This window comes from Syngnathus typhle, linkage group LG19 (assembly GCF_033458585.1).
Source record: "Syngnathus typhle isolate RoL2023-S1 ecotype Sweden linkage group LG19, RoL_Styp_1.0, whole genome shotgun sequence".
NCBI lineage: Eukaryota > Metazoa > Chordata > Actinopteri > Syngnathiformes > Syngnathidae > Syngnathus > Syngnathus typhle.
The window spans coordinates 2,688,239-2,713,461 of NC_083756.1; the positions used below are offsets into that span (position 1 = coordinate 2,688,239).

Consider the following 25,223-nt stretch of genomic DNA (forward strand, 5'->3'; position numbering starts at 1 on the left):
CTGTTCATCTTTTGCCTACCTATTCCACAACTTCCCACTTACCAAATATTCCAAACTTTCAATTTTGAAATTCACCACAAATTCTCCAAATATTCTACATTTCTCAAGTAATTCAACACGTTTCAACATCATTCGGCAGCATTCCCCGAAAAAGTTATTCATACATTTCGCCTTCACACGCAATTTCTCCAGAAATTGCAAAATTCTAGTTATTATTATTATTCTATTTTATTCCCGCCACTTTTTTGTCCCGCTTCTTCTTCCACAAAATTCATCCGATTCACTCCATTCCACTTTTCACGTATTCCAAATATTCACGACATGAGCGCTTGTATTTTTCTCATTCCGAAAATTTTCCGATTCCGCAAAATTCCCAAAATTCCGACAAATTTTTCCCCATCCATTCTTAATGGCACATTCCACATTTCACAAAATTTCGTTTTTCACCTCTAACTTCTACATTTTTCAACCGATTCAACCCATTCCAACTTTCAACTGTTCATTTTTTGCCTACCTATTCCACAACTTCCCACTTACCAAAAATTCCAAATTTTCAAATTTGAAATTCAACCAAAATTCTCTAAAATTCCGTTATTCCACTCTACTTTCTACATTTTTCAACCGATTCAACCCATTCCAACTTTCAACTGTTCATCTTTTGCCTACCTATTCCACAACTTCCCACTTACCAAAAATTCCAAATTCTCAAATTTGAAATTCAACCAAAATTCTCTAAAATTTCGTTTTTCTACTCTAATTTCTACATTTTTCGACCGATTCAACCCATTCCACATTTATTCCCCTTATTCACCTTATGCTTCCCACATTCACTCCCATTCACCCCCACTTCCACTATGCTTCCCACATTCACTCCCATTCACCCCCACTTCCACTATGCTTACACAATTCAACCCTTGACCCCCAATTCCAGTGTGGCGGCCATCTTGGATGACCCTGAAGTGCCACCAATGAACCCAGAATGAAACGGAAGTGCCCCAAATCAAACCGAAAGTGACCCCAAATAGACCGGAAGTGACCTCAGGTAAACCGGAAGTGACCCCAAATCAAACCGGAAGTGACCCCAAATGTACCGGAAGTGACCTTTTTAGACCGGAAATGACCCCTAATAAACCGGAAGTGACCTCAGACGAACCGGAAGTGACCCAAATTAAACCGGAAGTGACCCAAATAAACCGGAAGTGACCCCAAATAGACCGGAAGTGACCTCTGGTAAACCGGAAGTGACCCCAAATCAAACCGGAAGTGACCCAAAATGAACCGGAAGTGACCTTTTTAGACCGGAAATGACCCCAAATAAACCGGAAGTGACCTCAGCTAAACCGGAAGTGACCTGTTTTAAACCGGAAGTGACCCAAATAAACCGGAAGTGACCCAAATTAGACCGGAAATGACCCGAATCAAGCCGGAAGTGACCTTATTTCAACACTAAGTGCCCCAAATAGCTACATTTGCGCTTACGTCTTCGTTTTTTGTCCGATATAACCCGTTTCAACATTTTTACCCCAAAAGTGAACCTCCTGAGGCCGTTTTTTTTGGTTTTGTTCCAAATCTAGAAAGATTTTGGCGCAATTGCTTTTTTTTATTTTCCCATTCATTCTCTATGGGGATTCAACATTTGCTCTAACTTCTACATTTTTTAACTGATTCAACCCGTTCCAACTTTCAACTGTTCATCTTTTGCCTACCTATTCCACAACTTCCCACTTACCAACAATTCCAAATTTAAAATTCAACCAAATTCTCCAAAATTTCGTTTTTCTACTCTAACTTCTAAATTTTTCTACCGATTCAACCCATTCCAACTTTCAACTGTTCATCTTTTGCCTACCTATTCCACAACTTCCCACTTACCAAATATTCCAAACTTTCAATTTTGAAATTCACCACAAATTCTCCAAATATTCTACATTTCTCAAGTAATTCAACACGTTTCAACATCGTTCGGCAGCATTCCCCGAAAAAGTTATTCATACATTTCGCCTTCACACGCAATTTCTCCAGAAATTGCAAAATTCTAGTTATTATTATTATTCTTCTATTTTATTCTCCTCACTTTTCTGTCCCGCTTCTTCTTTCACAAAATTCATCCGATTCACTCCATTCCACTTTTCACGTATTCCAAATATTCAGGAAAGGGTGGCTTGTATTTTTCTCATTCCGAAAATTTTCCGATTCCGCAAAATTCCCAAAATTCCGACAAATTTTTCCCCATCCATTCTTAATGGCACATTCGACATTTCACAAAATTTCGTTTTTCACCTCTAACTTCTACATTTTTCAACCGATTCAACCCATTCCAACTTTCAACTGTTCATTTTTTGCCTACCTATTCCACAACTTCCCACTTACCAAAAATTCCAAATTTTCAAATTTGAAATTCAACCAAAATTCTCTAAAATTCCGTTATTCCACTCTACTTTCTACATTTTTCAACCGATTCAACCCATTCCAACTTTCAACTGTTCATCTTTTGCCTACCTATTCCACAACTTCCCACTTACCAAAAATTCCAAATTCTCAAATTTGAAATTCAACCAAAATTCTCTAAAATTTCGTTTTTCTACTCTAATTTCTACATTTTTCGACCGATTCAACCCATTCCACATTTATTCCCCTTATTCACCTTATGCTTCCCACATTCACTCCCATTCACCCCCACTTCCACTATGCTTCCCACATTCACTCCCATTCACCCCCACTTCCACTATGCTTACACAATTCAACCCTTGACCCCCAATTCCAGTGTGGCGGCCATCTTGGATGACCCTGAAGTGCCACCAATGAACCCAGAATGAAACGGAAGTGCCCCAAATCAAACCGAAAGTGACCCCAAATAGACCGGAAGTGACCTCAGGTAAACCGGAAGTGACCCCAAATCAAACCGGAAGTGACCCCAAATGTACCGGAAGTGACCTTTTTAGACCGGAAACGACCCCTAATAAACCGGAAGTGACCTCAGACGAACCGGAAGTGACCCAAATTAAACCGGAAGTGACCCAAATAAACCCGAAGTGACCCCAAATAGACCGGAAGTGACCCCAAATAGACCGGAAGTGACCTCTGGTAAACCGGAAGTGACCCCAAATCAAACCGGAAGTGACCCCAAATGTACCGGAAGTGACCCTTTTAGACCGGAAATGACCCCTAATAAACCGGAAGTGACCACAGACGAACCGGAAGTGACCCAAATAAACCGGAAGTGACCCCAAGTAGACCGGAAGTGACCCCAAATAGACCGGAAGTGACCTCTGGTAAACCGGAAGTGACCCCAAATCAAACCGGAAGTGACCCAAAATGAACCGGAAATGACCCCAAATAAACCGGAAGTGACCTCAGCTAAACCGGAAGTGACCTGTTTTAAACCGGAAGTGACCCAAATAAACCGGAAGTGACCCAAATTAGACCGGAAATGACCCGAATCAAGCCGGAAGTGACCTTATTTCAACACTAAGTGCCCCAAATAGCTACATTTGCGCTAACGTCTTCGTTTTTTGTCCGATTTAACCCGTTTCAACATTTTTACCCCAAAAGTGAACCTCCTGAGGCCGTTTTTTTTGGTTTTGTTCCAAATCTAGAAAGATTTTGGCGCAATTGCTTTTTTTTATTTTCCCATTCATTCTCTATGGGGATTCAACATTTGCTCTAACTTCTACATTTTTTAACTGATTCAACCCGTTCCAACTTTCAACTGTTCATCTTTTGCCTACCTATTCCACAACTTCCCACTTACCAACAATTCCAAATTTAAAATTCAACCAAATTCTCCAAAATTTCGTTTTTCTACTCTAACTTCTACATTTTTCTACCGATTCAACCCATTCCAACTTTCAACTGTTCATCTTTTGCCTACCTATTCCACAACTTCCCACTTACCAAATATTCCAAACTTTCAATTTTGAAATTCACCACAAATTCTCCAAATATTCTACATTTCTCAAGTAATTCAACACGTTTCAACATCGCTCGGCAGCATTCCCCGAAAAAGTTATTCATACATTTCGCCTTCACACGCAATTTCTCCAGAAATTGCAAAATTCTAGTTGTGTGAAGGCGAAGGCCTTCACACATATGTTATTCTACTCCATTTACTTTATTATTATTATTGTGTGAAGGCGAAGGCCTTCACACATATGTTATTCTACTCCATTTACTTTATTATTATTATTATTCTTCTATTTTATTCTCCTCACTTTTTTGTCCCGTTTCATCTTTCACATAATTCATCCGATTCACTCCATTCCACTTTTCACGTATTCCAAATATTCAGGAAAGGGTGGCTTGTATTTTTCTCATTCCGAAAATTTTCCGATTCCGCAAAATTCCCAAAATTCCGACAAATTTTTCCCCATCCATTCTTAATGGTACATTCGACATTTCACAAAATTTCGTTTTTCACCTCTAACTTCTACATTTTTCAACCGATTCAACCCATTCCACATTTATTCCCCTTATTCACCTTATGCTTACCACATTCACTCCCATTCACCCCCACTTCCACTATGCTTCCCACATTCACTCCCATTCACCCCCACTTCCACTATGCTTACACAATTCAACCCTTGACCCCCAATTCCAGTGTGGCGGCCATCTTGGATGACCCTGAAGTGCCACCAATGAACCCAGAATGAACCGGAAGTGCCCCAAATCAAACCGAAAGTGACCCCAAATAGACCGGAAGTGACCTCAGGTAAACCGGAAGTGACCCCAAATCAAACCGGAAGTGACCCCAAATGTACCGGAAGTGACCTTTTTAGACCGGAAATGACCCCTAATAAACCGGAAGTGACCTCAGACGAACCGGAAGTGACCCAAATTAAACCGGAAGTGACCCAAATAAACCGGAAGTGACTCCAAATAGACCGGAAGTGACCCCAAATAGACCGGAAGTGACCTCTGGTAAACCGGAAGTGACCCCAAATCAAACCGGAAGTGACCCCAAATGAACCGGAAGTGACCTTTTTAGACCGGAAATGACCCCAAATAAACCGGAAGTGACCTCCGCTAAACCGGAAGTGACCTGTTTTAAACCGGAAGTGACCCAAATAAACCGGAAGTTACCCAAATTAGACCGGAAATGACCCGAATCAAGCCGGAAGTGACCTTATTTCAACACTAAGTGCCCCAAATAGCTACATTTGCGCTAACGTCTTCGTTTTTTGTCCGATTTAACCCGTTTCAACATTTCTACCCCAAAAGTGAACCTCCTGAGGCCGTTTTTTTTGGTTTTGTTCCAAATTTAGAAAGATTTTGGCGCATTTGCTTTTTTTTATTTTCCCATTCATTCTCTATGGGGATTCAACATTTGCTCTAACTTCTACATTTTTTAACTGATTCAACCCGTTCCAACTTTCAACTGTTCATCTTTTGCCTACCTTTTCCACAACTTCCCACTTACCAACAATTCCAAATTTAAAATTCAACCAAATTCTCCAAAATTTCGTTTTTCTACTCTAACTTCTACATTTTTCTACCGATTCAACCCATTCCAACTTTCAACTGTTCATCTTTTGCCTACCTATTCCACAACTTCCCACTTACCAACTATTCCAAACTTTCAATTTTGAAATTCACCACAAATTCTCCAAATATTCTACATTTCTCAAGTAATTCAACACGTTTCAACATCGTTCGGCAGCATTCCCCGAAAAAGTTATTCATACATTTCGCCTTCACACGCAATTTCTCCAGAAATTGCAAAATTCTAGTTATTATTATTCTTCTATTTTATTCTCCTCACTTTTTTGTCCCGTTTCATCTTTCACATAATTCATCCGATTCACTCCATTCCACTTTTCACGTATTCCAAATATTCAGGAAAGGGTGGCTTGTATTTTTCTCATTCCGAAAATTTTCCGATTCCGCAAAATTCCCAAAATTCCGACAAATTTTTCCCCATCCATTCTTAATGGCACATTCGACATTTCACAAAATTTCGTTTTTCACCTCTAACTTCTACATTTTTCAACCGATTCAACCCATTCCAACTTTCAACTGTTCATCTTTTGCCTACCTATTCCACAACTTCCCACTTACCAAAAATTCCAAATTTTCAAATTTGAAATTCAACCAAAATTCTCTCAAATTCCGTTATTCCACTCTAATTTCTACATTTTTCAACTGATTCAACCCGTTCCAACTTTCAACTGTTCATCTTTTGCCTACCTATTCCACAACTTCCCACTTACCAAAAGTTCCAAATTTTCAAATTTGAAATTCAACCAAAATTCTCTCAAATTCCGTTATTCCACTCTAATTTCTACATTTTTCAACCGATTCAACCCGTTCCAACTTTCAACTGTTCATCTTTTGCCTACCTATTCCACAACTTCCCACTTACCAAAAATTCCAAATTCTCAAATTTGAAATTCAACCAAAATTCTCTAAAATTTCGTTTTTCTACTCTAATTTCTACATTTTTCGACCGATTCAACCCATTCCACATTTATTCCCCTTATTCACCTTATGCTTACCACATTCACTCCCATTCACCCCCACTTCCACTATGCTTCCCACATTCACTCCCATTCACCCCCACTTCCACTATGCTTACACAATTCAACCCTTGACCCCCAATTCCAGTGTGGCGGCCATCTTGGATGACCCTGAAGTGCCACCAATGAACCCAGAATGAACCGGAAGTGCCCCAAATCAAACCGAAAGTGACCCCAAATAGACCGGAAGTGACCTCAGGTAAACCGGAAGTGACCCCAAATCAAACCGGAAGTGACCCCAAATGTACAGGAAGTGACCTTTTTAGACCGGAAATGACCCCTAATAAACCGGAAGTGACCTCAGACGAACCGGAAGTGACCCAAATTAAACCGGAAGTGACCCAAATAAACCGGAAGTGACGCCAAATAGACCGGAAGTTACCCCAAATAGACCGGAAGTGACCTCTGGTAAACCGGAAGTGACCCCAAATCAAACCGGAAGTGACCCCAAATGAACCGGAAGTGACCTTTTTAGACCAGAAATGACCCCAAATAAACCGGAAGTGACCTCAGCTAAACCGGAAGTGACCTGTTTTAAACCGGAAGTGACCCAAATAAACCGGAAGTGACCCAAACTAGACCGGAAGTGACCCGAATCAAGCCGGAAGTGACCTTATTTCAACACTAAGTGCCCCAAATAGCTACATTTGCGCTAACGTCTTCGTTTTTTGTCCGATTTAACCCGTTTCAACATTTTTACCCCAAAAGTGAACCTCCTGAGGCCGGTTTTTTTGGTTTTGTTCCAAATTTAGAAAGATTTTGGCGCAATTGCTTTTTTTTATTTTCCCATTCATTCTCTATGGGGATTCAACATTTGCTCTAACTTCTACATTTTTTAACTGATTCAACCCGTTCCAACTTTCAACTGTTCATCTTTTGCCTACCTATTCCACAACTTCCCACTTACCAACAATTCCAAATTTAAAATTCAACCAAATTCTCCAAAATTTCCTTTTTCTACTCTAACTTCTACATTTTTCTACCGATTCAACCCATTCCAACTTTCAACTGTTCATCTTTTGCCTACCTATTCCACAACTTCCCACTTACCAAATATTCCAAACTTTCAATTTTGAAATTCACCACAAATTCTCCAAATATTCTACATTTCTCAAGTAATTCAACACGTTTCAACATCGTTCGGCAGCATTCCCCGAAAAAGTTATTCATACATTTCGCCTTCACACGCAATTTCTCCAGAAATTGCAAAATTCTAGTTGTGTGAAGGCGAAGGCCTTCACACATATGTTATTCTACTTTTTTCACTTTATTATTATTATTATTATATTTTATTCTCCTCACTTTTTTGTCCCGCTTCTTCTTTCACAAAATTCATCCGATTCACTCCATTCCACTTTTCACGTATTCCAAATATTCAGGAAAGGGTGGCTTGTATTTTTCTCATTCCGAAAATTTTCCGATTCCGCAAAATTCCCAAAATTCCGACAAATTTTTCCCCATCCATTCTTAATGGCACATTCGACATTTCACAAAATTTGGTTTTTCACCTCTAACTTCTACATTTTTCAACCGATTCAACCCATTCCAACTTTCAACTGTTCATCTTTTGCCTACCTATTCCACAACTTCCCACTTACCAAAAATTCCAAATTTTCAAATTTGAAATTCAACCAAAATTCTCTCAAATTCCGTTATTCCACTCTAATTTCTACATTTTTCAACCGATTCAACCCATTCCAACTTTCAACTGTTCATCTTTTGCCTACCTATTCCACAACTTCCCACTTACCAAAAATTCCAAATTCTCAAATTTGAAATTCAACCAAAATTCTCTCAAATTCCGTTATTCCACTCTAATTTCTACATTTTTCAACCGATTCAACCCATTCCAAATGCATTCACCTTATGCTTCCCACATTCACTCCCATTCACCCCCACTTCCACTACGCTTACACATTCAACCCTTGACCCCCAATTCCAGTGTGGCGGCCATCTTGGATTGACCCTCAAGTGCCCCCAATGAACCCAAAATGAACCGGAAGTGCCCCAAATCAAACCGAAAGTGACCCCAAATAGACCGGAAGTGACCTCAGGTAAACCGGAAGTGACCCCAAATCAAACCGGAAGTGACCCCAAATGTACCGGAAGTGACCTTTTTAGACCGGAAATGACCCCTAATAAACCGGAAGTGACCTCAGACGAACCGGAAGTGACCCAAATTAAACCGGAAGTGACCCAAATAAACCGGAAGTGCCCCAAATCAAACCGGAAGTGACCCCCTATAGACCGGAAGTGACCTCTGGTAAACCGGAAGTGACCCCAAATCAAACCGGAAGTGACCCCAAATGAACCAGAAGTGACCTTTTTAGACCGGAAATGACCCCAAATAAACCGGAAGTGACCTCAGCTAAACCGGAAGTGACCTGTTTTAAACCGGAAGTGACCCAAATAAACCGGAAGTGACCCAAATTAGACCGGAAATGACCCGAATCAAGCCGGAAGTGATCTTATTTCAACACTAAGTTCCCCAAATAGCTACATTTGCGCTAATGTCTTCGTTTTTTGTCCGATTTAACCCGTTTCAACATTTATACCCCAAAAGTGAACCTCCTGAGGCCGTTTTTTTTGGTTTTGTTCCAAATTTAGAAAGATTTTGGCGCAATTGCTTTTTTTTATTTTCCCATTCATTCTCTATGGGGATTCAACATTTGCTCTAACTTCTAAATTTTTTAACTGATTCAACCCGTTCCAACTTTCAACTGTTCATCTTTTGCCTACCTTTTCCACAACTTCCCACTTACCAACAATTCCAAATTTAAAATTCAACCAAATTCTCCAAAATTTCGTTTTTCTACTCTAACTTCTACATTTTTCTACCGATTCAACCCATTCCAACTTTCAACTGTTCATCTTTTGCCTACCTATTCCACAACTTCCCACTTACCAAATATTCCAAACTTTCAATTTTGAAATTCACCACAAATTCTCCAAATATTCTACATTTCTCAAGTAATTCAACACGTTTCAACATCGTTCGGCAGCATTCCCCGAAAAAGTTATTCATACATTTCGCCTTCACACGCAATTTCTCCAGAAATTGCAAAATTCTAGTTATTATTATTATTCTATTTTATTCCCGCCACTTTTTTGTCCCGCTTCTTCTTCCACAAAATTCATCCGATTCACTCCATTCCACTTTTCACGTATTCCAAATATTCACGACATGAGCGCTTGTATTTTTCTCATTCCGAAAATTTTCCGATTCCGCAAAATTCCCAAAATTCCGACAAATTTTTCCCCATCCATTCTTAATGGCACATTCCACATTTCACAAAATTTCGTTTTTCACCTCTAACTTCTACATTTTTCAACCGATTCAACCCATTCCAACTTTCAACTGTTCATCTTTTGCCTACCTATTCCACAACTTCCCACTTACCAAAAATTCCAAATTTTCAAATTTGAAATTCAACCAAAATTCTCTCAAATTCTGTTTTTCTACTCTAATTTCTACATTTTTCAACCGATTCAACCCATTCCAACTTTCAACTGTTCATCTTTTGCCTACCTATTCCACAACTTCCCACTTACCAAAAATTCCAAATTTTCAAATTTGAAATTCAACCAAAATTCTCCAAAATTCAGTTTTTCCACTCTAATTTCTACATTTTTCAACCGATTCAACCCATTCCAACTTTCAACTGTTCATCTTTTGCCTACCTATTCCACAACTTCCCACTTACCAAAAATTCCGAACTTTCACATTTGAAATTCAACCAAATTCTCCAAAATTTCGTTTTTCCACTCTAATTTCTACATTTTTCGACCGATTCAACCCATTCCACATTTATTCCCTTTATTCATCTTATGCTTACCACATTCACTCCCATTCACCCCCACTTCCACTATGCTTACACAATTCAACCCTTGACCCCCAATTCCAGTGTGGCGGCCATCTTGGATGACCCTGAAGTGCCACCAATGAACCCAGAATGAACCGGAAGTGCCCCAAATCAAACCGAAAGTGACCCCAAATAGACCGGAAGTGACCTCAGGTAAACCGGAAGTGACCCCAAATCAAACCGGAAGTGACCCCAAATGTACCGGAAGTGACCTTTTTAGACCGGAAATGACCCCTAATAAACCGGAAGTGACCTCAGACGAACCGGAAGTGACCCAAATTAAACCGGAAGTGACCCAAATAAACCGGAAGTGACCCCAAATAGACCGGAAGTGACCCCAAATAGACCGGAAGTGACCTCTGGTAAACCGGAAGTGACCCCAAATCAAACCGGAAGTGACCACAAATGAACCGGAAGTGACCTTTTTAGACCGGAAGTGACCCCAAATAAACCAGAAGTGACCTCAGCTAAACCGGAAGTGACCTGTTTTAAACCGGAAGTGACCCAAATAAACCGGAAGTGACCCAAATTAGACCGGAAATGACCCGAATCAAACCGGAAGTGACCTTATTTCAACACTAAGTGCCCCAAATAGCTACAATTGCTAACTTTTTCGTTTTTTGTCCGATTTAACCCGTTTCAACATTTTTACCCCAAAAGTGAACCTCTTGAGGCCGTTTTTTGTTTTTTTTCCAAATTTAGAAAGATTTTGGCGCAATTGCTTTTTTTATTTTCCCATTCATTCTCTATGGGGATTCAACATTTGCTCTAACTTCTATATTTTTCAACTGATTCAACCCGTTCCAACTTTCAACTGTACATCTTTTGCCTGCCTATTCCACAACTTCCCACTTACCAAAAATTCCAAATTCGAAATTCAACCAAATTCTCCAAAATTTCGTTTTTCTACTCTAATTTCTACATTTTTCAACCGATTCAACCCATTCCAACTTTCAGCTGTTCATCTTCTGCCTACCTATTCCACAACTTCCCACTTACCAAATATTCCAAACTTTCAATTTTGAAATTCACCACAAATTCTCCAAATATTCTACATTTCTCAAGTAATTCAACACGTTTCAACATCGTTCGGCAGCATTCCCCGAAAAAGTTATTCATACATTTCGCCTTCACACGCAATTTCTCCAGAAATTGCAAAATTCTAGTTGTGTGAAGGCGAAGGCCTTCACACATTGATATTGTACTTTATTATTAAACAACTTATTCCTCCCACTTTTTTGACATCTAACTACTCCCACATGCTTCAACCCATTCACCTCGTTCAAACTTTCACACGTTCCAAAAATTCATGGCACGCTTGCCAGTATTTTTCGCGTTCATAACATTTACCGTTTTTAAGTAATTAGCAAATTTGTGCCTTTTATTTCCCCATTCATTCTTAATGGCAATGTCAACCCGAGCCAGTTTCCTGTAGTGGGTTCGATTCCCACATTGGGCGTCATTAATTATTCTACTCTTTATTCTTCCCGCTTATCATTTTCAACGCTTATCATTTGTAACTAACATTCGCATTCAACATTCATTACATTAAGCAATTTCCACCACTTTGATTACGTATTCGCATTCAACAAACACATTCATTACATTAACCAAATTCAACCAATAAAAGAAAGGGACTCAATTAGCTCGTGGGAAACACAAGTGATTCCAGTACACGAGCATCTTTCCCGAGTGGTATCAAAACCCGCGTCAGTTCGATTCCCACATTGGGCGTCATTATTTATTTTACTCTTTATCCTTCCCGGTTATCATTTTCAACGGTTATCATTTGTAACTTTTGTCATTCGCATTCAACATTCATTACATTAAGCAATTTCCACCACTTTGATTACGCATTCGCATTCAACAAACACATTCATTACATTAACCAAATTCAACAGTTACTGAGGTAGGAACCTGATTAGCTCAGTTGGAAACACAATGGCAATGTCAACCTGCGCCAGTTTCCTGTAGTGGGTTCGATTCCCACTTTGGGCGTCATAAAGTATTTTACTCTTTATTCTTCCCCCTTATCATTTGTACCTTTTTTGTAACATTTGTAACGTTTCATTTTTAACGCTTATCATTTGTACCTTTTTGTAACATGTATTTGTAACATTTTCCCATTTATTTCACAATTATCTATTTTCCCTTTGTATTCTTCCCGCTCATCATTTTTAACGCTTAACGTTTGTAACTTAACATCTGCCTTCGCCTTCACACGCAATTTCTTCCGAAATTGCAATTCTAGTTATTGTGTGAAGGCGAAGGCCTTCACACATATGTTATTCTACTCCATTTACTTTATTATTATTATTCTTCTATTTTATTCTCCTCACTTTTTTGTCCCGTTTCATCTTTCACATAATTCATCCGATTCACTCCATTCCACTTTTCACGTATTCCAAATATTCAGGAAAGGGTGGCTTGTATTTTTCTCATTCCGAAAATTTTCCGATTCCGCAAAATTCCCAAAATTCCGACAAATTTTTCCCCATCCATTCTTAATGGCACATTCGACATTTCACAAAATTTCGTTTTTCACCTCTAACTTCTACATTTTTCAACCGATTCAACCCATTCCAACTTTCAACTGTTCATCTTTTGCCTACCTATTCCACAACTTCCCACTTACCAAAAATTCCAAATTTTCAAATTTGAAATTCAACCAAAATTCTCTCAAATTCCGTTATTCCACTCTAATTTCTACATTTTTCAACCGATTCAACCCGTTCCAACTTTCAACTGTTCATCTTTTGCCTACCTATTCCACAACTTCCCACTTACCAAAAGTTCCAAATTTTCAAATTTGAAATTCAACCAAAATTCTCTCAAATTCCGTTATTCCACTCTAATTTCTACATTTTTCAACCGATTCAACCCGTTCCAACTTTCAACTGTTCATCTTTTGCCTACCTATTCCACAACTTCCCACTTACCAAAAATTCCAAATTCTCAAATTTGAAATTCAACCAAAATTCTCTAAAATTTCGTTTTTCTACTCTAATTTCTACATTTTTCGACCGATTCAACCCATTCCACATTTATTCCCCTTATTCACCTTATGCTTACCACATTCACTCCCATTCACCCCCACTTCCACTATGCTTCCCACATTCACTCCCATTCACCCCCACTTCCACTATGCTTACACAATTCAACCCTTGACCCCCAATTCCAGTGTGGCGGCCATCTTGGATGACCCTGAAGTGCCACCAATGAACCCAGAATGAACCGGAAGTGCCCCAAATCAAACCGAAAGTGACCCCAAATAGACCGGAAGTGACCTCAGGTAAACCGGAAGTGACCCCAAATCAAACCGGAAGTGACCCCAAATGTACAGGAAGTGACCTTTTTAGACCGGAAATGACCCCTAATAAACCGGAAGTGACCTCAGACGAACCGGAAGTGACCCAAATTAAACCGGAAGTGACCCAAATAAACCGGAAGTGACGCCAAATAGACCGGAAGTTACCCCAAATAGACCGGAAGTGACCTCTGGTAAACCGGAAGTGACCCCAAATCAAACCGGAAGTGACCCCAAATGAACCGGAAGTGACCTTTTTAGACCAGAAATGACCCCAAATAAACCGGAAGTGACCTCAGCTAAACCGGAAGTGACCTGTTTTAAACCGGAAGTGACCCAAATAAACCGGAAGTGACCCAAACTAGACCGGAAGTGACCCGAATCAAGCCGGAAGTGACCTTATTTCAACACTAAGTGCCCCAAATAGCTACATTTGCGCTAACGTCTTCGTTTTTTGTCCGATTTAACCCGTTTCAACATTTTTACCCCAAAAGTGAACCTCCTGAGGCCGTTTTTTTTGGTTTTGTTCCAAATTTAGAAAGATTTTGGCGCAATTGCTTTTTTTTATTTTCCCATTCATTCTCTATGGGGATTCAACATTTGCTCTAACTTCTACATTTTTTAACTGATTCAACCCGTTCCAACTTTCAACTGTTCATCTTTTGCCTACCTATTCCACAACTTCCCACTTACCAACAATTCCAAATTTAAAATTCAACCAAATTCTCCAAAATTTCCTTTTTCTACTCTAACTTCTACATTTTTCTACCGATTCAACCCATTCCAACTTTCAACTGTTCATCTTTTGCCTACCTATTCCACAACTTCCCACTTACCAAATATTCCAAACTTTCAATTTTGAAATTCACCACAAATTCTCCAAATATTCTACATTTCTCAAGTAATTCAACACGTTTCAACATCGTTCGGCAGCATTCCCCGAAAAAGTTATTCATACATTTCGCCTTCACACGCAATTTCTCCAGAAATTGCAAAATTCTAGTTATTATTATTCTTCTATTTTATTCTCCTCACTTTTTTGTCCCGTTTCATCTTTCACATAATTCATCCGATTCACTCCATTCCACTTTTCACGTATTCCAAATATTCAGGAAAGGGGTGCTTGTATTTTTCTCATTCCGAAAATTTTCCGATTCCGCAAAATTCCCAAAATTCCGACAAATTTTTCCCCATCCATTCTTAATGGCACATTCGACATTTCACAAAATTTCGTTTTTCACCTCTAACTTCTACATTTTTCAACCGATTCAACCCATTCCAACTTTCAACTGTTCATCTTTTGCCTACCTATTCCACAACTTCCCACTTACCAAAAATTCCAAATTTTCAAATTTGAAATTCAACCAAAATTCTCTCAAATTCCGTTATTCCACTCTAATTTCTACATTTTTCAACCGATTCAACCCGTTCCAACTTTCAACTGTTCATCTTTTGCTTACCTATTCCACAACTTCCCACTTACCAAAAATTCCAAATTCTCAAATTTGAAATTCAACCAAAATTCTTCTTTTTCTACTCTAATTTCTACATTTTTCGACCGATTCAACCCATTCCACATTTATTCCCCTTATTCACCTTATGCTTACCACATTCACTCCCATTCACCCCCACTTCCACTATGATTCCCACATTCACTCCCATTCACCCCCACTTCCACTATGCTTACACAATTCAACCCTTGACCCCCAATTCCAGTGTGGCGGCCATCTTGGATGACCCTGAAGTGCCACCAATGAACCCAGAATGAACCGGAAGTGCCCCAAATCAAACCGAAAGTGACCCCAAATAGACCGGAAGTGACCTCAGGTAAACCGGAAGTGACCCCAAATCAAACCGGAAGTGACCCCAAATGTACCGGAAGTGACCTTTTTAGACCGGAAATGACCCCTAATAAACCGGAAGTGACCTCAGACGAACCGGAAGTGACCCAAATTAAACCGGAAGTGACCCAAATAAACCGGAAGTGACCCCAAATAGACCGGAAGTGACCCCAAATAGACCGGAAGTTACCTCTGGTCAACCGAAAGTGACCCCAAATCAAACCGGAAGTGACCCCAAATGTACCAGAAGTTACCTTTTTAGACCGGAAATGACCCCAAATAAACCGGAAGTGATCTTAGACGAACCGGAAGTGACCCAAATTAAACCGGAAGTGACCCAAATAAACCGGAAGTGACCCCTAGTAGACCGGAAGTGACCCCAAATAGACCGGAAGTGACCTCTGGTAAACCGGAAGTGACCCCAAATCAAACCGGAAGTGACCCCAAATGTACCGGAAGTGACCTTTTTAGACCGGAAATGACCCCAAATAAACCGGAAGTGACCTCAGCTAAACCGGAAGTGACCTGTTTTAAACCGGAAGTGACCCAAATAAACCGGAAGTGACCCCAAATAGACCGGAAGTGACCCCAAATAGACCGGAAGTGACCTCTGGTAAACCGGAAGTGATCTAAAATGAACCGGAAGTGACCTTTTTAGACCGGAAATGACCCCAAATAAACCGGAAGTGACCTCAGCTTAACCGAAAGTGACCTGTTTTAAACCGGAAGTGACCCAAATAAACCGGAAGTGACCCAAATTAGACCGGAAATGACCCGAATCAAGCCGGAAGTGACCTTATTTCAACACTAAGTGCCCCAAATAGCTACATTTGCGCTAACGTCTTCGTTTTTTGTCCGATTTAACCCGTTTCAACATTTTTACCCCAAAAGTGAACCTCCTGAGGCCGTTTTTTTTTGTTTTGTTCCAAATTTAGAAAGATTTGGCGCAATTGCTTTTTTTTATTTTCTCATTCATTCTCTATGGGGATTCAACATTTGCTCTAACTTCTACATTTTTTAACTGATTCAACCCGTTCCAACTTTCAACTGTACATCTTTTGCCTACCTATTCCACAACTTCCCACTTACCAAAAATTCCAAATTTGAAATTCAACCAAATTCTCCAAAATTTCGTTTTTCTACTCTAATTTCTACATTTTTCAACCGATTCAACCCATTCCAACTTTCAGCTGTTCATCTTTTGCCTACCTATTCCACAACTTCCCACTTACCAAATATTCCAAACTTTCAGTTTTGAAATTCACCACAAATTCTCCAAATATTCTACATTTCTCAAGTAATTCAACACGTTTCAACATCGTTCGGCAGCATTCCCCGAAAAAGTTATTCATACATTTCGCCTTCACACGCAATTTCTCCAGAAATTGCAAAATTCTAGTTGTGTGAAGGCGAAGGCCTTCACACATTGATATTGTACTTTATTATTAAACAACTTATTCCTCCCACTTTTTTGACATCTAACTACTCCCACATGCTTCAACTGATTCACCTCGTTCAACCTTTCACACGTTCCAAAAATTCATGGCACGCTTGCCAGTATTTTTCGCGTTCATAACATTTACCGTTTTTAAGTAATTAGCAAATTTGTGCCTTTTATTTCCCCATTCATTCTTAATGGCAATGTCAACCCGAGCCAGTTTCCTGTAGTGGGTTCGATTCCCACATTGGGCGTCATTAATTATTTTACTCTTTATTCTTCCCGCTTATCATTTTCAACGCTTATCATTTGTAACTAACATTCGCATTCAACATTCATTACATTAAGCAATTTCCACCACTTTGATTACGTATTCGCATTCAACAAACACATTCATTACATTAACCAATTGCAAACACGACATAGTAAGGGACTCAATTAGCTCGTGGGAAACACAAGTGATTCCAGTACACGAGCATCATTCCCGAGTGGTATCAAAACCCGCGTCAGTTCGATTCCCACATTGGGCGTCATTATTTATTTTACTCTTTATCCTTCCCGGTTATCATTTTCAACGGTTATCATTTGTAACTTTTGTCATTCGCATCCAACATTCATTACATTAAGCAATTTCCACCACTTTGATTACGCATTCGCATTCAACAAACGCATTCATTACATTAACCAAATTCAACCAGCAAGAAGGAAGGATCCTCATTAGCTCAGTCGGAAACACAATGGAAATGTCAACCCGAGCCAGTTTCCTGTAGTGGGTTCGATTCCCACATTGGGAGTCATAAATTATTTTACTCTTTATTCTTCCCCCTTATCATTTTCAACGCTTATCATTTGTACCTTTTTTGTAACATTTGTAACGTTTCATTTTTAACGCTTATCATTTGTACCTTTTTGTAACATGTATTTGTAACATTTTCCCATTTATTTCACAATTATCTATTTTCCCTTTGTATTCTTCCCGCTCATCATTTTTAACGCTTAACGTTTGTAACTTAACATCTGCCTTCGCCTTCACACGCAATTTCTTCCGAAATTGCAATTCTAGTTGTGTGAAGGCGAAGGCCTTCACACATATGTTATTCTACACCATTCTCTATTATTATTGTGTGAAGGCGAAGGCCTTCACACATATGTTATTCTACTCCATTTACTTTATTATTATTGTGTGAAGGCGAAGGCCTTCACACATATGTTATTCTACTCCATTTACTTTATTATTATTATTATTCTATTTTATTCCCGCCACTTTTTTGTCCCGTTTCATCTTTCACATAATTCATCCGATTCACTCCATTCCACTTTTCACGTATTCCAAATATTCACGACATGAGCGCTTGTATTTTTCTCATTCCGAACATTTTCCGATTCCGCAAAATTCCCAAAATTCCGACAAATTTTTCCCCATCCATTCTTAATGGCACATTCGACATTTCACAAAATTTCGTTTTTCACCTCTAACTTCTACATTTTTCAACCGATTCAACCCATTCCAACTTTCAACTGTTCATCTTTTGCCTACCTATTCCACAACTTCCCATTTACTAAAAATTCCAAATTTTCAAATTTGAAATTCAACCAAAATTCTCTCTAATTCCGTTATTCCACTCTAATTTCTACATTTTTCAACCGATTCAACCCATTCCAACTTTCAACTGTTCATCTTTTGCCTACCTATTCCACAACTTCCCACTTACCAAAAATTCCAAATTCTCAAATTTGAAATTCAACCAAAATTCTCTAAAATTTCGTTTTTCTACTCTAATTTCTACATTTTTCGACCGATTCAACCCATTCCAAATGCATTCACCTTATGCTTCCCACATTCACTCCCATTCACCCCCACTTCCACTACGCTTACACATTCAACCCTTGACCCCCAATTCCAGTGTGGCGGCCATCTTGGATTGACCCTCAAGTGCCCCCAATGAACCCAAAATGAACCGGAAGTGCCCCAAATCAAACCGAAAGTGACCCCAAATAGACCGGAAGTGACCTCAGGTAAACCGGAAGTGACCCCAAATCAAACCGGAAGTGACCCCAAATGTACCGGAAGTGACCTTTTTAGACCGGAAATGACCCCTAATAAACCGGAAGTGACCTCAGACGAACCGGAAGTGACCCAAATTAAACCGGAAGTGACCCAAATAAACCGGAAGTGACCCCAAATAGACCGGAAGTGACCCCAAATAGACCGGAAGTGACCTCTGGTAAACCGGAAGTGACCCCAAATCAAACCGGAAGTGACCACAAATGAACCGGAAGTGACCTTTTTAGACCGGAAGTGACCCCAAATAAACCGGAAGTGACCTCAGCTAAACCGGAAGTGACCTGTTTTAAACCGGAAGTGACCCAAATAAACCGGAAGTGACCCAAACTAGACCGGAAGTGACCCGAATCAAACCGGAAGTGACCTTATTTCAACACTGAGTGGCCCAAATAGCTACATTTGCGCTAACTTTTTCGTTTTTTGTCTGATTTAACCCCTTTCAACATTTTTACCCCAAAAGTGAATCTCCTGAGGCCGTTTTTTTTGTTTTGTTCCAAATTTAGAAAGATTTTGGCGCAATTGCTTTTTTTTATTTTCCCATTCATTCTCTATGGGGATTCAACATTTGCTCTAACTTCTACATTTTTTAACTGATTCAACCCGTTCCAACTTTCAACTGTACATCTTTTGCCTACCTATTCCACAACTTCCCACTTACCAAAAATTCGAAATTCAACCAATTTCTCCAAAATTTCGTTTTTCTACTCTAATTTCTACATTTTTCAACCGATTCAACCCATTCCAACTTTCAACTGTTCATCTTTTGCCTACCTATTCCACAACTTCCCACTTACCAAATATTCCAAACTTTCAATTTTGAAATTCACCACAAATTCTCCAAATATTCTACATTTCTCAAGTAATTCAACACGTTTCAACATCGTTCGGCAGCATTCCCCGAAAAAGTTATTCATACATTTCGCCTTCACACGCAATTTCTCCAGAAATTGCAAAATTCTAGTTATTATTATTATTCTATTTTATTCCCGCCACTTTTTTGTCCCGCTTCTTCTTCCACAAAATTCATCCGATTCACTCCATTCCACTTTTCACGTATTCCAAATATTCACGACATGAGCGCTTGTATTTTTCTCATTCCGAAAATTTTCCGATTCCGCAAGATTCCCAAAATTCCGACAAATTTTTCCCCATCCATTCTTAATGGCACATTCCACATTTCACAAAATTTCGTGTTTCACCTCTAACTTCTACATTTTTCAACCGATTCAACCCATTCCAACTTTCAACTGTTCATCTTTTGCCTACCTATTCCACAACTTCCCACTTACCAAAAATTCCAAATTCTCAAATTTGAAATTCAACCAAAATTCTCTCAAATTCCGTTATTCCACTCTAATTTCTACATTTTTCAACCGATTCAACCCATTCCAAATGCATTCACCTTATGCTTCCCACATTCACTCCCATTCACCCCCACTTCCACTACGCCTACACATTCAACCCTTGACCCCCAATTCCAGTGTGGCGGCCATCTTGGATTGACCCTCAAGTGCCCCCAATGAACCCAAAATGAACCGGAAGTGCCCCAGATCAAACCGAAAGTGACCCCAAATAGACCGGAAGTGACCTCAGGTAAACCGGAAGTGACCCCAAATCAAACCGGAAGTGACCCCAAATGTACCGGAAGTGGCCTTTTTAGACCGGAAATGACCCCTAATAAACCGGAAGTGACCTCAGACGAACCGGAAGTGACCCAAATTAAACCGGAAGTGACCCAAATAAACCGGAAGTGACCCCAAATAGACCGGAAGTGACCCCAAATAGACCGGAAGTGACCTCAGGTAAACCGGAAGTGACCCCAAATCAAACCGGAAGTGACCCAAAATGAACCGGAAGTTACCTTTTTAGACCGGAAATGACCCCAAATAAACCGGAAGTGACCTCAGCTAGACCGGAAGTGACCTGTTTTAAACCGGAAGTGACCCAAATAAACCGGAAGTGACCCCAAATAGACCGGAAGTGACCCCAAATAGACCGGAAGTGACCTCTGGTAAACCGGAAGTGACCCCAAATCAAACCGGAAGTGACCCCAAATGAACCGGAAGTGACCTTTTTAGACCGGAAATGACCCAAAATAAACCGGAAGTGACCTCAGCTAAACCGGAAGTGACCGATTTTAAACCGGAAGTGACCCAAATAAACCGGAAGTTACCCAAATTACACCGGAAATGACCCGAATCAAGCCGGAAGTGACCTTATTTCAACACTAAGTGCCCCAAATGGCTACATTTGCGCTAACGTCTTCGTTTTTTGTCCGATTTAACCCGTTTCAACATTTTTACCCCAAAAGTGAACCTCCTGAGGCCGTTTTTTTTGGTTTTGTTCCAAATTTAGAAAGATTTTGGCGCAATTGCTTTTTTTTATTTTCCCATTCATTCTCTATGGGGATTCAACATTTGCTCTAACTTCTACATTTTTTAACTGATTCAACCCGTTCCAACTTTCAACTGTTCATCTTTTGCCTACCTATTCCACAACTTCCCACTTACCAACAATTCCAAATTTAAAATTCAACCAAATTCTCCAAAATTTCGTTTTTCTACTCTAACTTCTACATTTTTCTACCGATTCAACCCATTCCAACTTTCAACTGTTCATCTTTTGCCTACCTATTCCACAACTTCCCACTTACCAAATATTCCAAACTTTCAATTTTGAAATTCACCACAAATTCTCCAAATATTCTACATTTCTCAAGTAATTCAACACGTTTCAACATCGTTCGGCAGCATTCCCCGAAAAAGTTATTCATACATTTCGCCTTCACACGCAATTTCTCCAGAAATTGCAAAATTCTAGTTATTATTATTATTATTCTCTTTTATTCTCCACACTTTTTTGTCCACTTTCATCTTCCACATAATTCATCCGATTCACTCCATTCCACTTTCCACGTATTCCAAATATTCACGCGATGAGCGCTTCCATTTTTCTCGTTCCGAAAATTTTCCGATTCCGCAAAATTCCCAGAATTCCGACAAATTTTTCCCCATCCATTCTTAATGGCACATTCGACATTTCACAAAATTTCGTTTTTCACCTCTAACTTCTACATTTTTCAACCGATTCAACCCATTCCAACTTTCAACTGTTCATCTTTTGCCTACCTATTCCACAACTTCCCACTTACCAAAAATTCCAAATTTTCAAATTTGAAATTCAACCAAAATTCTCTCAAATTCCGTTTTTCTACTCTAATTTCTACATTTTTCAACCGATTCAACCCATTCCAACTTTCAACTGTTCATCTTTTGCCTACCTATTCCACAACTTCCCACTTACCAAAAATTCCAAATTTTCAAATTTGAAATTCAACCAAAATTCTCCAAAATTCAGTTTTTCCACTCTAATTTCTACATTTTTCAACCGATTCAACCCATTCCAACTTTCAACTGTTCATCTTTTGCCTACCTATTCCACAACTTCCCACTTACCAAAAATTCCGAACTTTCACGTTTGAAATTCAACCAAATTCTCCAAAATTTCGTTTTTCCACTCTAATTTCTACATTTTTCGACCGATTCAACCCATTCCACATTTATTCCCTTTATTCATCTTATGCTTACCACATTCACTCCCATTCACCCCCACTTCCACTATGCTTACACAATTCAACCCTTGACCCCCAATTCCAGTGTGGCGGCCATCTTGGATGACCCTGAAGTGCCACCAATGAACCCAGAATGAACCGGAAGTGCCCCAAATCAAACCGAAAGTGACCCCAAATAGACCGGAAGTGACCTCAGGTAAACCGGAAGTGACCCCAAATCAAACCGGAAGTGACCCCAAATGTACCGGAAGTGACCTTTTTAGACCGGAAATGACCCCTAATAAACCGGAAGTGACCTCAGACGAACCGGAAGTGACCCAAATTAAACCGGAAGTGACCCAAATAAACCGGAAGTGACCCCAAATAGACCGGAAGTGACCTCTGGTAAACCGGAAGTGACCCCAAATCAAACCGGAAGTGACCCCAAATGAACCGGAAGTGACCTTTTTAGACCGGAAATGACCCCAAATAAACCGGAAGTGACCTCAGCTAAACCGGAAGTGACCTGTTTTAAACCGGAAGTGACCCAAATAAACCGGAAGTGACCCAAACTAGACCGGAAGTGACCCGAATCAAACCGGAAGTGACCTTATTTCAACACTGAGTGGCCCAAATAGCTACATTTGCGCTAACTTTTTCGTTTTTTGTCTGATTTAACCCGTTTCAACATTTTTACCCCAAAAGTGAACCTCCTGAGGCCGTTTTTTTGTTTTGTTCCAAATTTAGAAAGATTTTGGCGCAATTGCTTTTTTTTATTTACCCATTCATTCTCTATGGGGATTCAACATTTGCTCTAACTTCTACATTTTTTAACTGATTCAACCCGTTCCAACTTTCAACTGTACATCTACCTATTCTACAACTTCCCACTTACCAAAAATTCCAAATTCGAAATTCAACCAAATTCTCCAAAATTTCGTTTTTCTACACTAATTTCTACATTTTTCAACCGATTCAACCCATTCCAACTTTCAGCTGTTCATCTTTTGCCTACCTATTCCACAACTTCCCACTTACCAAATATTCCAAACTTTCAATTTTGAAATTCACCACAAATTCTCCAAATATTCTACATTTCTCAAGTAATTCAACACGTTTCAACATCGTTCGGCAGCATTCCCCGAAAAAGTTATTCATACATTTCGCCTTCACACGCAATTTCTCCAGAAATTGCAAAATTCTAGTTATTATTCTATTTTATTCCCGCCACTTTTTTGTCCCGCTTCTTCTTCCACAAAATTCATCCGATTCACTCCATTCCACTTTTCACGTATTCCAAATATTCACGACATGAGCGCTTGTATTTTTCTCATTCCGAAAATTTTCCGATTCCGCAAGATTCCCAAAATTCCGACAAATTTTTCCCCATCCATTCTTAATGGCACATTCCACATTTCACAAAATTTCGTGTTTCACCTCTAACTTCTACATTTTTCAACCGATTCAACCCATTCCAACTTTCAACTGTTCATCTTTTGCCTACCTATTCCACAACTTCCCACTTACCAAAAATTCCAAATTCTCAAATTTGAAATTCAACCAAAATTCTCTCAAATTCCGTTATTCCACTCTAATTTCTACATTTTTCAACCGATTCAACCCATTCCAAATGCATTCACCTTATGCTTCCCACATTCACTCCCATTCACCCCCACTTCCACTACGCCTACACATTCAACCCTTGACCCCCAATTCCAGTGTGGCGGCCATCTTGGATTGACCCTCAAGTGCCCCCAATGAACCCAAAATGAACCGGAAGTGCCCCAGATCAAACCGAAAGTGACCCCAAATAGACCGGAAGTGACCTCAGGTAAACCGGAAGTGACCCCAAATCAAACCGGAAGTGACCCCAAATGTACCGGAAGTGGCCTTTTTAGACCGGAAATGACCCCTAATAAACCGGAAGTGACCTCAGACGAACCGGAAGTGACCCAAATTAAACCGGAAGTGACCCAAATAAACCGGAAGTGACCCCAAATAGACCGGAAGTGACCCCAAATAGACCGGAAGTGACCTCTGGTAAACCGGAAGTGACCCCAAATCAAACCGGAAGTGACCCAAAATGAACCGGAAGTTACCTTTTTAGACCGGAAATGACCCCAAATAAACCGGAAGTGACCTCAGCTAGACCGGAAGTGACCTGTTTTAAACCGGAAGTGACCCAAATAAACCGGAAGTGACCCCAAATAGACCGGAAGTGACCCCAAATAGACCGGAAGTGACCTCTGGTAAACCGGAAGTCACCCCAAATCAAACCGGAAGTGACCCAAAATGAACCGGAAGTGACCTTTTTAGACCGGAAATGACCCCAAATAAACCGGAAGTGACCTCAGCTAAACCGGAAGTGACCTATTTTAAACCGGAAGTGACCCAAATAAACCGGAAGTGACCCAAATTACACCGGAAATGACCCGAATCAAGCCGGAAGTGACCTTATTTCAACACTAAGTGCCCCAAATGGCTACATTTGCGCTAACGTCTTCGTTTTTTGTCCGATTTAACCCGTTTCAACATTTTTACCCCAAAAGTGAACCTCCTGAGGCCGTTTTTTTTGGTTTTGTTCCAAATTTAGAAAGATTTTGGCGCAATTGCTTTTTTTTATTTTCCCATTCATTCTTTATGGGGA

The 25,223-nt window shown here is 39.8% G+C and overlaps 1 protein-coding gene across 1 annotated transcript in view; it reads left to right on the forward strand.

Annotated features, from left to right (window-relative positions):
* The window catches only part of LOC133143843 (uncharacterized), a 168,268-nt gene that overhangs the window by 118,788 nt on the left and 24,257 nt on the right, over positions 1–25,223 (forward strand). The gene's annotated exons all lie outside the window — the stretch shown is intronic.